General features: G+C 41.1%; 1 long non-coding RNA gene across 4 annotated transcripts in view; it reads right to left on the minus strand.

Annotated features, from left to right (window-relative positions):
* The window catches only part of LOC107201663, a 31530-nt gene extending 16820 nt beyond the window's left edge, over positions 1 to 14710 (minus strand). For 3 of the 4 annotated variants that reach the window (XR_004496804.1, XR_004496803.1, XR_004496801.1), the window contains exons 1-2: positions 14482 to 14710; positions 12285 to 12387 (exon numbers count right to left, since the gene is read on the minus strand). This is a non-coding gene — a long non-coding RNA (uncharacterized LOC107201663). Of the gene's footprint in view, positions 1 to 12284; positions 13021 to 14481 lie in introns of all 4 variants that reach the window. The other variant, XR_004496802.1, reaches the window with a different exon arrangement.
* Positions 14711 to 14799: the final 89 nt, after the last annotated feature.

The following is a 14799-nucleotide window of genomic DNA, read 5'->3' on the forward strand; positions in this document are numbered from 1 at the left end:
GAAAGTAGCCTGGGAAATCATAAAGAGGAATCAAAACAATCCTCAGAGATAGAAGATAGCCTTGTAGGTGTTTGTCAGTTTCTCGTTTTCTTGCAAAAGAAGGTCGAGGGGTGGTGTACCCCACTGACCAATGATGGTGATGTGTTTACTAACCAATAAGAGTTTTACCTTTCTTGACCTTCACGTACTTGTCTATAAAAGAAGATCTGAGGTCATAAACCTTGCTCTCCTGTTCAACTCACAAGAGAGTCTGTGTCGTTACTACCTTGCTGTTCCCAATATAGTGTGACAGTGGGGTTCCTCTTCCCGCTGAAGTGGTGTTTAGCTGTTGAGAGAGCATTGTACTGTCTTCCTCCCAGGACACTTCTAGGAATTGCATAATCCAAAATCTATGCCAAAAGGAGTGGATGGACTCAGTATCCCTGAAAAATCTCCATGAAGTTATATATTCTTCCCGGATGTTCAATCCTCCTGTGAAATCACTCTGCCAGAGCATCCAGAGTGGCTTCTGGGACAGCATCAGGGTAGAGATGGCCTCCTCGTGGCTGCAGCATTTCTCGTAGATCCCTAGAGGATATCAGATCTGGCAGCAGCTCCACTGTCTGCAGGGTAAACCTGTGAGAAGTTGTGGAGGCAATTCTTCCCTCTACTGTGCCTCCTGTATATTTTTCCTTGGGAAGGGATGATCTAAGCCCATGTGATTTGGGATTCGCTGTTTTTACCCTAACAACTGTAGTGCACTTCCCAAGTGGAGGTAAAGAGTTTTGCTTCTCTGCCACTGTTGAGCAGCTGTTAACAATCCATACAAAGCATACCTCTGTGCCAAAATTCAGGCTTCTCCTTTAAGTAACTTACAAACTAGCCTTCTGGAAATGTCTTCTGCTTATTTAAGTGCCAGCACTGCTCTCATCACTGGGGGAGGAGGGGAGAGAGCCGAAATATGAAGTCATGCTCTGGTCATATGACTGCTGCAGCATCTGTCAACTGTGATACAAATACTAAGCCATAACTGTGCATTTATGACATTCAAACCTGGTCAGCAAAGTCTCTATTCCTCTCTGGTGCCTTTGCCCTTTCTCTACCTAGGGATCATCTTAAAAGTTGCCTAAGCAAACCTGCACTACAAATCACAAAGCACACATTTTGGTAGTCCTGTTGTACTGAATATTGCATTGTACCACAAAAATCATATTCTAATTAAATCCTTTCCCTGCAAAAAGCTTCAGGGCAGTCTCTTGGGTGGGACTGTCTGGAGTGGGAAATTTAACCACTGTGTTTCAGGAGAGCTCTGAGCCTGTTAGGCTAAGCAGGAGTGAATGCAGTCTCCTGCCTGGAGAAGCTGGGGTTTGAGACCTTTTTACAAACTACCTGCAAGATTTTCATCTCAGCTGCTGCAGTGTGGCTGTGGAGGTTATGCAATCACTGGATAAAGTAGTTTGGGATTTGTTGTCTTTTTTTTCAGTGACTGTTTTATTACTACAGGGATAGCCAGATCCATTGTGGGTTACGTCAGGAGGTGCAGCAGCACACCAGTGTTTTCTCTCTCTCTCTCTGCAGCCTGCCTTCTGTATTGCAGACTCAGAAGCATTGCCAGCACAGTGTGAACACATTCCCATTGTTTACAAGTTTCCACTTTTATTTGGTCAGCCATGGCAGAGAAGAATGAATACAGACTGTGTACTGGGTAATCCCTGAATTATTAGAGCCACAGATATACTTAATTGCATGAGATCGAGCAATATCCAACAGCATTTGTTGTGAGTAGTAAATTCATCAGAACTGTACAAAGCCTTATAGATTAGCCCTTGTATGACACAGATGACTCACTACATTAGCCAAATGTAGATTTAAAGAAAAACAGAAGAACATTATGCCTTACCAGAATTCAGCTAGCTCAGCAACTTAACATCAACAGAGGCCAAGGTCACTGCTTAAGGAACATTTCTCTCAGAAGACTTTTTTTCTCTCAGAACATTGTAGCACTTTTTGGCAAAGTTGAACAAAGTTTCCTGAGTCAGAGGTGGCATGTGGATCATCATATTTAATAGCCAAGGGTGAAATCATCCTTCACAAATCTTTCCAATCTTTTTAAAGGACTCTTACCCATTTTTGCTGCTACAACTGGTGGTTATGAGTCACAACAGCATCAAGCACCATGTTAAAGCAATTGTTTTCTGATTGTTTAAAACCAGTTGCCTGGCAATTTCCTTATTTTTCAGTTCACATCAATTCACATTAATCTAATCTGTTAAGCACCATAAAACCACTGGACATATTTGATGAGTTACAAGGTGATTCCTTATTCTCTCCACACTCAGTAGAGAATCAGAGAGAAAAGTAAGCAAGGTATTGAAGCAGTGGGATGAAGGACTGCAGTCCTTGCTGGCAGCATTTGGGCTGTCTCTGACAGCTGGTGGTGATGTGGGAGAAGAGTTGTACTCTGTAGCTACCCTACAAAACCCACTACATACCCCTGAAAAAATCCAGTAAAGGGGGAATGCAGAACCTCTAAAGCTCTTGCAGCTGTTCATTAGAAAAGGCAAATGAAGGAGAAAAAAAGTTCACCAACAATTCCCTTAAAGCCTTGAATCCCTTCTGCTGCTGCAGAAAGAAACTACATACTCAGCTCTATGCTCCTGCCCATATTCCCTCAGTTGAAGAAGATGCTTACCCAGGTGACAGTGAGAGTGGGGTTAAGGCAGGCCTAAGATCACAACTAGATGAACATACTAAAGCATTCTGAGGATGTGTTGGTCAATAATGCTTCAGAATGAGAATTTGTGGGACACTTGTGATCCATGAACAACTTTTACAAAAGTTGGCAGAGGCTAATGCTGGCAAGGGAGAGGTTGAATGGACCCTGAATGCAATTTGCTGGCAAAATCCTGAGTGACTAACCCAGCTCTGACACAAGTATCAATAACAGCAAGAGTGAGACCATCCTTTAGACATACCCAAATTTGAATCAGCCTCATCCCATGCTTTAGTGTTATAATTAACAGCTATGCTATGAGTGTGATGTTTTCAAACAACTAGGGACAAGACTTGTACCACGTCCCTTGGCAGAAAATGGAATTGTATGTCTGTAGGTACTTGGCATATGAGAAAATTCAAGGAAAAAGACCAGTAGAAGATAAAGGCAGCCTTCATATTCTCTCCTAGGTATTTAATGAGTTAAGAAGTGCTATCAGGCCCAGCTTCTCACTTTGGACAGCTAGGTGCAGTACAAGCCAAAGGCTGAGAGTTCTGTGTCAGCTGTAGCAGTTTGGTGTGCACACTGTCCTCTGCTTGTCTGCTGGTAGCTTCTGACTCTTCCCTTGCATTCTGCATACCTGCAGGAGGCTTTTCTCCGACTGAAATCCCTTGAAGACAGCAATATGTTACTGTAGGCCATACTATGACAGAGCCCCTAACCGCAGCAGGAGATGTGATACTATGAATGCCTTCATTGTATACATCATATTTTGCATTTGAAAAATAAGCTCTGCAATGGGAGAGATGCAAGAAATTCTCTGAGAGCTTCCTTAATAGAAAAAGCATTTGATGCTTGAAAGAGCATAGTAACAAGTTGGCACTGCCTCTAAGCCTTGTATAACAGTTTAATTCACACCCTCTGTCTAAATGTAAATTAATCCAGATTGGGAAATGTTGGAAATCTGCAGCAATGTATGTAATTTGGTACTAGGACAGGGGTGGGGAAGGAAGAATAAAAGAAAACATCTTGCTCAAATCCTTGTATGAGCATTAAGCCAATGTTTTTAAGCCTTCGGGTCCTGAGGCTAGTAGCACTGCTGACTCCAACAATCAGAAACTGGGCATATGGCCCCAAACTTCCATCTCTGGACCTGCTAAAAAAAATTTCTAGTATTTAAAATTTTACAGTTCAGCCTTCCACCTCTTTTTCAAAATTAGGAGGGAAAAATTTTTAATTAAACCAAACTAATTTATGACTTTGGAAATTCTGGCTTCAAAGCATGGATTTTGAGGGGAAAAGACCCCTCTCAATAAAAACAATATGGCAGAAAAATATTATTCTTGCATGAAAGTTCTTGCTGTGCATGTGTAGGAAATACACACAGACACAGACTGAATCATGTTTGGAAATGCTTTTGCCTGGTTGCTATTCTGTAACATGGCTCCATTTTTTTAAAACAAGATTTTCCCCTCTAGTTATTAATTTTTAAAAACCAGGCCATTTCCCATTAAAATGTTCCTAGGCATGCCCTAGCAGAGCAAAGGTTGGCATCCTGCAGTCAGTCAGACAGGTGGCAGGGCTCTTGCACAAAAGCCACCATTAGCATAAGCACCCCTAGCTGACTCTGCTTTTAGCACTTAACCCTTATCCATGCTCTTTGGAAAGAATGGGTGTATCAAGTCCTGAACCTGGGAGCTGTCTGGGGGATAAGTTCGTGTTTGCGTAAATGATGCAAAGGAGATGGAAGGTGTTTTGGTTACTGCAGATTACCGTGTGAGAAAGGCATGACCTAGTGAACAGGGCTCATTTGCTGCAAGAGAAGTAAATGAATGGAGATAGCAGTCCCTGTGTTAATGCAGCACCTTTGCATGCAAACACACAAAGCTGACTTCCACACTGCTATGCTACATCTAGCTCTACTGCCAGGAAAGGACCTGAGGTGTTGATGTTTTCTCTGATTTCAGATCATTCAAAATTAAGGGTGTTCATAAACACAGTAGTGTTACTATCTTAGGGGGAAGGTGGTCTATATTACTTTCCTCTGATGACTTTATAATGTGCAGTTATTTTTGCAAATGCTTATGTCCCTATGTCGTCTGTCTCTTTGGATTTCTTATGGTCAGTAAGATTCTAGAGACCCACACACAGGAAGAGGCAGCATCTTTATCTTTTCAAGCTAGAGGATAACTCAAAGAGTACAGTTCCATGTCTGAAAACATAAAGGAGAATTTTCTACTGGCTTTTAGGATAACATGAAGCTGGATGGGGAGCAAGGGAACTGGGATTTTTCTGATGCCAACAGACAATTCTAGAACAACTCAATCAACTTGAAATTAAAAATCTTTACAATGATCACTCCCAGTATATTGGCAGCCATTCTAGTGAAGAGATGATGATATTTCTGGGAAAGGAAGGGAACATGTGAGAAGGTGGCCAGTTTCATTTAGGAATTTGTGAATTCAAAAGCAAGCCTGTTTTGACCTGGAAAAAACAGCTCTCTGAAAATATTTTGCATGGCTTCAATCACATGTAATCACTGGTTGCCACAGAAATCTTCCTCAGGGAGACTGTTGGAGTTTTCTGTGCTTGATCATCTTCCTTTCCTCTCTTGCACTACTCAATTGCACAGAGGCTAGGTGACCTTTATTTCTAAAGCAAGATTTGCTTTGTTTGGATTCATCCACTGACCAAATTCAGGTATCACAGGAGCTGATGCAATTGGGCTGACTTATGCCACTGCTGAATTATTCTTAAAATCTATTACTATAAGCTGAAGTCTACATCAGTGTTATCTCCTTGAGCTCTTGATATTACCCAGCATCAACCACTACTTTCTGATGATGGTTTAATGGGTGGAAGGAGCAGTGAGTTTGGTGGTATGTGTGCTCCTGTATATTCCTGAATATTCATTAACACCTCCTGAGATGCTTTGCCATTCTTAAGCTGGCACAATAATGCCAGTTTTCCAATGGAAAACATTTTTTTCATGCTATTCTTTGAAAAATTCAAATGCTTGAATTGACTTTAAGACATTTTTTCTTTGCCCTTGCCACTACAGCATTTTCCAGACATCCTGGAAGGAGAGTTTTCAGGTTGTTGAAATGGCCAAGGAGGTTTCAGTTACCCTTGAGAGACAGCTGTTGTATACAAGTTTACATCAGAAGATGGAGGGGGTGAGAGGTGTGCATCCCCTGTTTCCATTGGCAGCACTAGTCCTTCCTCTCTACTCTTCTGTCAGCAGACTCTTTTGCCACAGCATTTGCATCCTTTTACAGAGCTCTAGAACTGAAAAATTCAGGAATGAGTTTGTGGCTGAGTTTTGACAGAACTTGAACTAAAGGATTAGATTATCTGGAGTCCTAGGTCAAGACTTCTGCTTCACTGTATCTATACACAGCTTGGATCAGTTTTAAAGAATGTTCATGTACCTCACAAAGAGCTCATTCATATACTTCTGGAAAGCCAGCTGTAAAATATGCCTGTGAGATTCACCAAGTATTTTGTGATAAATCTCCTTTTTCTTTTTCTTTTTTTTTTCACCGAAGAGATAGAAGCTGAGCTCAGTTGAAAACTTGGTGCAGTGTTATAGGCTTCAAACAGTTACATGTACATTTGTAAATGCTTTCTCTGTATACACCTGCTAAAGAAGATGGCTCATCCTTAGCTCAGTGCTTTCTGACTCTCATTTAAAACAGAACCCATGAGAGCAGTAAATAAAATAGCAAAATGATGGTGAACACCATTCACCTGATATATAAGAGTCAGTCAGCTGAAAAGTGTTCAAACCAAACTACCATTCCCCACACAGAAAAAAACCCAACCCAGTCTACCAATGCTGCTAGTCCTCACTAGAAACTTCAGGACTCTTCAGATTTTTTTTTCTCATCCTGAATCACAGACTGACACATTGCAAAGATGCTCTCTCAAATATATTTTAAGAATCAAGGAAATAGTGAATATCATGTCTTTAAAACATCTTTCCTTTTTACTGAATGACAAAGCCCCTTAATTAATGCAGAGTTAGGATTTCCTGGCAGTAGCTAGAGCTCTTATAAAATATCAGCTTCAGCAAAATTCAGACTTTTGGAAGCCAGGAAATACAGAGTTTAGGTCAACATTCAAGAAACCTTTCTTTTTCCCTCCTGGGAGATGGCAATGGGAGCAGGAAACTGGCAGTATTTGCTAAGTTGATTATTGCTGTGTCAAATGGTAGAAAACTATGTAAATCATGATAGTAGGGAAAATGGGAGGCCGTACCTTCAGATGGGACCTCACCCACAGTGCTCATCAACTCCTGTGGGTGGGATCAAAAGTAAAGTAGAAAAACATATCCTGTGGGCTTAATAATACGTGTGTGACTAAATGGTGAGTCAGGGGAGAAGATAACATTTAACTGTTGTGGAACTTTTCTCTAGGAAATGAGGTCAGAGCATACATGCAAAAGAAGTGTCATTTTTAATATAGTCAACTTTTCCAAAGACAAGGGGTCCCTGAGCAACAGTAGTTATATACTAACTTCTCTGAAAACCACTCACTGAAAACGTGAATTATTTCCATTACAGGTATATAAAGGTTGAATTGAATGTTGCTTTATTATCCTCTGCATTTCCTGGTTTCTCAGAAGTTCAAATTATGCTGATATTGACTTTATTGTAGCAAGTGAGGAGCCTTAACCATATGTCAGCAAAGTTTCCCAGCAAAGTAATGTTTTTAATAAGGACTTTTTTTAGATCTTAGAAGTTCTTTAGCTATTTGTAGTTACTATTGCAGCAGCCATACTAATGAAATTAAACAAACATGTGACTCTGAAGCCCTGTTCTCTCTATTGTTATGTTGAAGGAAGTTGTCACCTCTCACTGAAATCTTTGGCATGTGAAGTTATCAACACTGAGTGAATCCTCAGAAATTACAGTTCCACTTTTATTCCACTAAATACCTAGGAATAACATTATGGGTCTCCTCCCTCCCCTCCATTTCCCATCAGGATACACAAAACCCTGCCTGAGAAAATTTCCAGCATGTTCTTTTCTTCCAGCCCTATTAAACCATTAGCTTTCTAGAAACTATTAGCACCTAAGGAGTTTCTAATTCTTCACAGTGAGCTGCTTACAGCCTATGCTCCTCTGCATATGCTAGATTCCCCAAGCCTGCATTTCTGTCCTCAGACCTGTTTTTAATGCCTTCCAGCATTCTCCATATGCCAGATTACATGACAAGTTGTTGAAGAGGACAGCCAAAGGACCTATCTTTCCCTACCAATGCAAGGTACACTTGGGTCCTAAAGCAGGAATGGTACTGTGAGGTTGTCTGCCTTCCCACTCACTTCTCTTGTTCTCCACCCCCATTTCCCAGTATCCCATCCACTACCATTCCTTACCTCCACATGATGCTAGACTTTATTTCACAAGGAAACAGATAACTGTTGTGGGTTAAAATGTAGCTACATTTTTATGAGTGAACATCCTTAAATCAAGAAAGATGTTTGTATCACCATTTGGCTTTACAATTGAATCTTACAGGTGTACAGAAGATTAACTAACTTAGGGGCTTGCTTCTGTCTGTCAATCAGATCTAAAATCAAATTCAGAGAACCTGCAGAGAGAAGTCCAAGCTTCATAAAAATTAAACTTGAATCCAGACTACATGAAAGTTTGGGGGAAATCCAGATGCCAGTTTTAGGGTCAGATTCATTTATAACAAGTAGAATTTAAAAGGTGTTTTTTCATGTATATATCTAGAGCTGGAAGACTTGTTGTTTGGTTGGTTAGGTTTTGTACAAAGGGGAGTATTACCAGTTTTAACAGAATTAATAAGTAATAATTACTGGTAAGAATCAAGGGAAATAATTTGCATTGGATTATTGCAGCTCAGTAAAAATGAAATTTGGAACACATAGGCCTTGCAATGATGGCATCTATCCTAGTAAATTAAATGAAGTCAGAGTATATTATCAAATGCTCAACTGTCAGCACTGTGACATCCCTAGAACATTTTTTGGGGTAGTTTTGAATGGAGAAACACCACAGTTCTCCCAGGGAACTCACCAATGCCATGTAGGAATAAATTTTAACTTTCCAGAAGCAGATATTTTGGGGATAGGTTTTGTTTCAAAATACAGGAAGGAGCCCGTATTCCTTTCTTAAATCCTGTCCCATCCATGTAATGGTAGCTCTTCTGGTCTCTGGCAGTGAGCTGAGGACTAAGATTTTATTTCATTCTCCTTTTGGTACACCATGGTACATAACAGCCATGCTGGACCATACAGTCTTGAGTGCTGGGATGAATCAGGGATGAATCGGAGGTGGGTATTTCTTAGCACCCATGAAAGGGATTCACTGATGCTGCAGGGATGTATGGAGCCATAGAGGTGGCATCAGCTGAGGAAGTTAAATGTGAAGGGTGGTGAGCTGACTGGTGATATGGCCACTCTCCCCTGCAGGGGAAGCCTTTAGGATCCAGTTTGCCACCCTCTGCCTGGGTGAGAAACCCTGGTTAGTAGACCTTCCAGTTGTGGTGGGCAAAAGAAGTCACCTCACAGCATGCTTGCAGCCCATGTAGATTCCAGGTATCTCATTGATTCCTCCCCTTTGTCCTGCCCCCAGCCCTCAGGGATAAAAACCTCTGTTTTCTCTGAATCCCTAGCTATTCGTTTCTTGGAACAAAGAGCTGGCTAAAAATCTCCTGAGAGATCTATTACAAAAGCTCCGTATCCTTCTTCTGCATCACCTTGGAGAGCTGTAATTTCACTCAAAAGTCTTCTAAGGGCTCGAAGCTGGAATTGCAGACTCGGCTGCAGAGGTTTCTGCACTTCCAGGACATCCTGCTCTCAGGACACATCCCTCGGATAGTCACAGCACCTGACTGCTACACACAGCCACGTCAATTGGGTGTTTAGTTCTCTCTTCCATGCCTGGGAGTGGTGGTGACTATAGCTGCACAAAAAGCCTCACCATGATGCAGATTTTATTTCCAATAAAATGTCTGGTGAACTGCAAGGCATTGTTATCAGGTTGGCCTGAGAAAAAGAATTGCTGCTTCTTGACACTTGGCCCAGTGCTAAGTAGCTGAGTAGAAATGTAATTCTGCTCAGGTTCCTTCACTGAATATGAAATAGTACCAAAAGAGGTCTGGCATAATTTATTTTATATTTTTATACTCTATATTGAAATGCAAGATTTGTCAAGAAACCTGTGGGAGGCAGGTGCTCTAATCTCATCAAGTTTCCAACAGATTTATTCTCTCTGGTGCTTTGAATCCTTGCGTAGAAAACTGAATTTTATGTCAGCCTGAATAAAACACAAGATTAACTTTAGGCATGGGCCTGGATCTGTGGACTTCTCATATTTGAAATTTAGTACCGTCTCAGAAGTTATCTGAAGCAGACATGTTTCTTTTTTTGGTTGGCTGTTTCTTTTTTATTTTTCTTAATATCACTTTAACTCCTGCCAAGAGTATGACAAAGATATAAGCAGTTCAGAGGATAAAATTTCATTTTTATGAATATTTTTGAAATTTGTCTTTGTTCTAATTAGCAATGCAATCTGTAAATTTTGCAGTCCTTAAAAAAACCCCAGAACTTCTGCAAGAAAAATGAAGCTGATGGAAATGTTTAATGATGGCACCTTTTCATTTATGTTACACCATATGCTAACACTATGCTAACTTAAATTGCAACCATAGTGATTTAGAAATTAAAATGTTTTACTCTGCAAAAAATAAAAATGGAATGCTTTGAAGCTGTCAGAATATTTGTATAGCTTTCTTAAAACATTTTCATGGAACTGACATGATTTCAAAAGGTATTTTTCTCAAAGGATCTGATTTTTCAGAGAAAATGTTTCCACTAATGCATTTTCTTTGACCACTTTTAAAACTCCAGTGCTAGAGTTATTAAGGAAAAAAGCAGAGTAGTGGTTGTGACACTTTGCAGCGGCAAGGACAAATTTAATTTTGAAACATTGTTTCTCATTCTCAGACAGGCATCCTAGTTTTGGTCCTGGTGCTACTATTCCCATTTGCTATTTTTGCTACTATGTTGCTTTAGTGAGTACTCCCATCTCAGTTACATCCATGCAAAAAGAAAGGAAATATTAATGTAGATCACAAGCTGTAACAACATAACAGATACACAACATAACAGAATGAGATGATTCCTGTGCAGGAGCTTTCCAGGAAGGGAACCACCTTAGGTTGCTCACTGAAGATAGTAAGAGATGCTTCCCCTGTTTGCAGCATTCATCCCCATTCAGAGAAGGGGGCCACTACAGGTGCAGTAAAGAGCCAGTGCTCGACCAGATGATTGTCACAGATGACCTAAAATGTGTCATCCTGTCATTCTGATTTAATGTAGTGCTTGTCCTTGCTTGGAGATACCACCATATTCTTGAAAGACACAAGGAAGGCAAACTTGCAGCTGTGACCCCTTAAATTGAGAAAATACTAGAGTGGAAACTGACATTTAGGTAGGAATTCGATCTGCAGCTATCAAATTGCCTGTGCTTTTTTGGCACATTAGAAATATGTGATTTGTTTCCTCTATACTAGCTGAGATACAGACACTCAGTGTTACCTAATCTTGGACAAAAAAGCAAAACTGTAATGACCAGATTCATAATCTGTAAAAGTGGTGTTCTCACCACTTATGAAAACAGTAAATTATTCTGACTAAAAACCAGGCTTCTGTTACAGGCTTCACTCAGGTGTAACCTTCTGGTTAGGGACATCTCTGCTTGAGGATGAGAGATTGATTAGTCTGAAAGACAATATAGTACAAACAGGGCATTCAGATGGCAACACCCTTTTCACTGACTTTCCTAAAGAATTAATTCCTTGTAAGTTTTTTTTGAGAACCATAAACCATCAATGCAATCTTCCACAGACAGGGATGCCTAAAAAGAAATTAATCCTCTGATGGATTCCGTGGGATGAATTCAGGTGTTTTTCATACATCACTTTGAGCTTTGATTGGGACTTGGCATTTTTAGGGGTGTTTCCTCAAATATTGGCAATTTCCAATGAAGTAATTTCACCCAGCATGGGAAAATGTCCATTTCTGCAGTGAGATGTGTGGCCACATGCTAGTGGTGCACAACAACCCAGTGACAAAGCAAGGCGTTGCAGTTTATCTGGCAGCTGAACAGGAGAATTGGGACAGAGACTTGCTGGAGTGTACTCACAACACAGAGAGGCAGCACATAACAATATTGTATAAATTTCTATGTTAAATTCACAGACATATTAATGATGGACATGAACATGGACAGATCTATCTTTTCAAAATGTGTTGATTACATGATTAATACTTATTCCCTGGTTCTACAGACCAAACAGGTTTTTGCTGTTTATACTAAGGCCTGGCTCCATTCCTTTCTGTTCTATTTTCCCTGCTGCTGTTTATAAAGATGAAGGATTTTTCTGCTCCTACTTCATTGTCCCATGTTCCCACTTGCAAAGTCTGTATAACCCAGAAATTGCTCCCAAGAAATGTTCAGCTGCACAATCATTATGGAGTTCCACTAGACTTGTGTCCTCATAGGCTTCCCATCATTTTTTAGACCTTCTCCTCTACACACTTTCTTCCATTACTTACCTGAGTTATTTGGAGCAGGCCTTCTTTCTAAGGACAATCTAGTTACATTTCTTCTTCCCAGTGAGTGCTCAGCTCATATGCATGTAGAAATCTTACAGAAATCCTACAAAGCAAAATTTTAATTCCTTGGATGAAAAGATGGGCTGTTTAGTACTTACATGTGATACTAAAGTAACCATTCGGTGCATAACCTAGAAGTAGTCAGAAACTGTCCCCTTTGTGAAAAATTAGATGGAACTGTTTTCTCATTTCCTTTCAATTTTATATTGAGCAATGAGGAATAAAAATACATTTTATATATCACTAAGGTGATACAAGTTTCTTTTTAACATTTCATACTGGTTTACTTTACAAACTGATGAAAGAAGTTAGGGGAAAATGGCTAGATTGTCTTTAATAAAGATATTTAAAATAATATTTCTAATAGATAATTATTTTAATACTCCTTGTATCTGTACTGCTGAAAAATGGAAGCATATTACACAGACTCAATTGTTAATCTATGTGAAAGAAAGATGTGATAAGGTATCTGTTGTGCCAACACAGCTGAACTGAAAACCTCCACTGAGCCAGCTGGTTGACACTGAGGAGATGCTAACACATTCTTCAGGACCTGCTGAAAGCTAGAGAAGTTTAAGACAATAAACAAATTCCCAAGAACTTTCAAAATGTATATTCTCCTCACAGTTGCACCCTCCTTATCGCACTGCTGTAGGCGCTGGCTGGAAAATGACATCTGCAAAGGATGAAAAACAAAGTAAGTAATTACTCTGTGGATGAAACCAACACCCCTACAGGTGACTCCATAGAGCCATATCACTCTCAGACTCTTGTTCGGTTTTACGAGGTCCCAGTCCTGCAGCTATATGATTCCCTGGCTGTACAACCAGCCAAACTGGTGAGGAGAGAGCCGAGGTGAGTCCTTCAGTTTGCCAGTTCTGTATCTTCATTTTCTCTAAATATTTAGTGCAGACTAATTGGCTATCCATTGTCTAAGTAAGATGGAGGACTGGATGAGAATCATTTGGCTGAGATTGTGCAAGCTCAAAATGATGATTACAGGATTTGGGAAGCAACACTAGCAATTAAGCAAGCAGCAGAGTGGAGGAAGTATACTTCCCATCAATTGTGCAGATGGCAGCCTGGGCTGCTGTTGCTCAAGAATGTAAGTGTTGGGTACTCCTAAATATATACATTAGCAAACAAAAGGGAAGTGGATGTCACCTGGGCCACTGAGTCTGCATGATTTCAAGTCCCTCATGGATACCCAGAAACCTCTGAAGCAGTTTTCCTGGACGTGGTGCTATAACCCATCCTGAAAAAGCTGCTCATGCAGGACATATCTGCTCACTAGGAAAAACTGTTGTCTGAGAGACCTGTGTTCTGAGTCCTGCACTGGCTACCAGTTGACTGACTTCTCAATAAATCCAGTTTTCTTTTAGAGCTGGCATTTTTCAAGGGCTGAGGAAATACCTCCTGGGGTAGCTTCTGTCTGTTCATGGGTTTGATGTTCTCTAGATGAATTGTGATGAGACTGCACCAGAGCAGACTTGGATGTCCTGCTTACACCCTCTGCGGTCTGAAAGCATGAAAGCTTGACTGACTAAGCTGAAAAACTTGCAAAGTAATAACTTTTTAGGTATTTTGTCCTGGTTTGAAAATGTGTTCTATTGAATATTCAGATAAGCTTTGTGCAACATGGGATTTGCATTTATTTTCTCCCTGACGCATGTCAGATCAAATAGAAACACAAACTATACAACACAGAGGTCTCCTTGTGGCTTGCACTGTTGTGAGCTGTTTATGTTGTAATTGGATGGGGCTTATAGCATAAAACTGGAAAAAATTGAACTAAAGAAGGCAGTTGTTTCTGTATGACTGTAGTCATATTTTACACCATTTGAAAATGCAAAGTTGGAAACAGCTTGCTAAGGTGACGGCATAGTGCTGCTGAACTGTGGGACTTTTGCCACTGACACTAGTCGGAGCATGATTTCACTAATTTTTCATGCAGTATCTACTCTGTGTAGATCTTGTCCTCTGGTCCTTTAGCCTTGCAAACTGGTACTCAAGTCTGTTCAAATGACACACGTTGGTGTTCTCAAATCTGTTCCCACAACTGAATTCAGACCGAAAGACAATTAACTCAGTACAGAGCAAAATCCTTTCACATCCCATTGATTATTCTCATACTTACCGGCACAGTTGGAGGCTAATACCAGAGGATGCTAGCGGAGTTTCCTTTGTACGCACAGGGGGATCACCACAGAATAGAGGCGGCCCCGCTGCTTGCGCGGGGCAGGGGGTGCCCGCAGCGCCCAAGTAACTTGCGGGGCGGGGAAGCGCCGGATGCTGCCGTGCATGCGTGTGCGGGCAGCGGGGCCGGGGCTAGGGCCGCTCTCGCACAGCCGCCCCGGCCCTGCAGCCCCTCCGCCCTCCCGCCCGCCCCCTCACGGGGCGCCCCTCCCGCCTTGGCCGGCCCCGCGCCCAGGAGGGCGCTCCCTGCGCGACGCGG

The sequence above is a fragment of the Parus major genome, chromosome 3 (genome assembly GCF_001522545.3).
Source record: "Parus major isolate Abel chromosome 3, Parus_major1.1, whole genome shotgun sequence".
Taxonomy (NCBI): Eukaryota; Metazoa; Chordata; class Aves; order Passeriformes; family Paridae; genus Parus; species Parus major.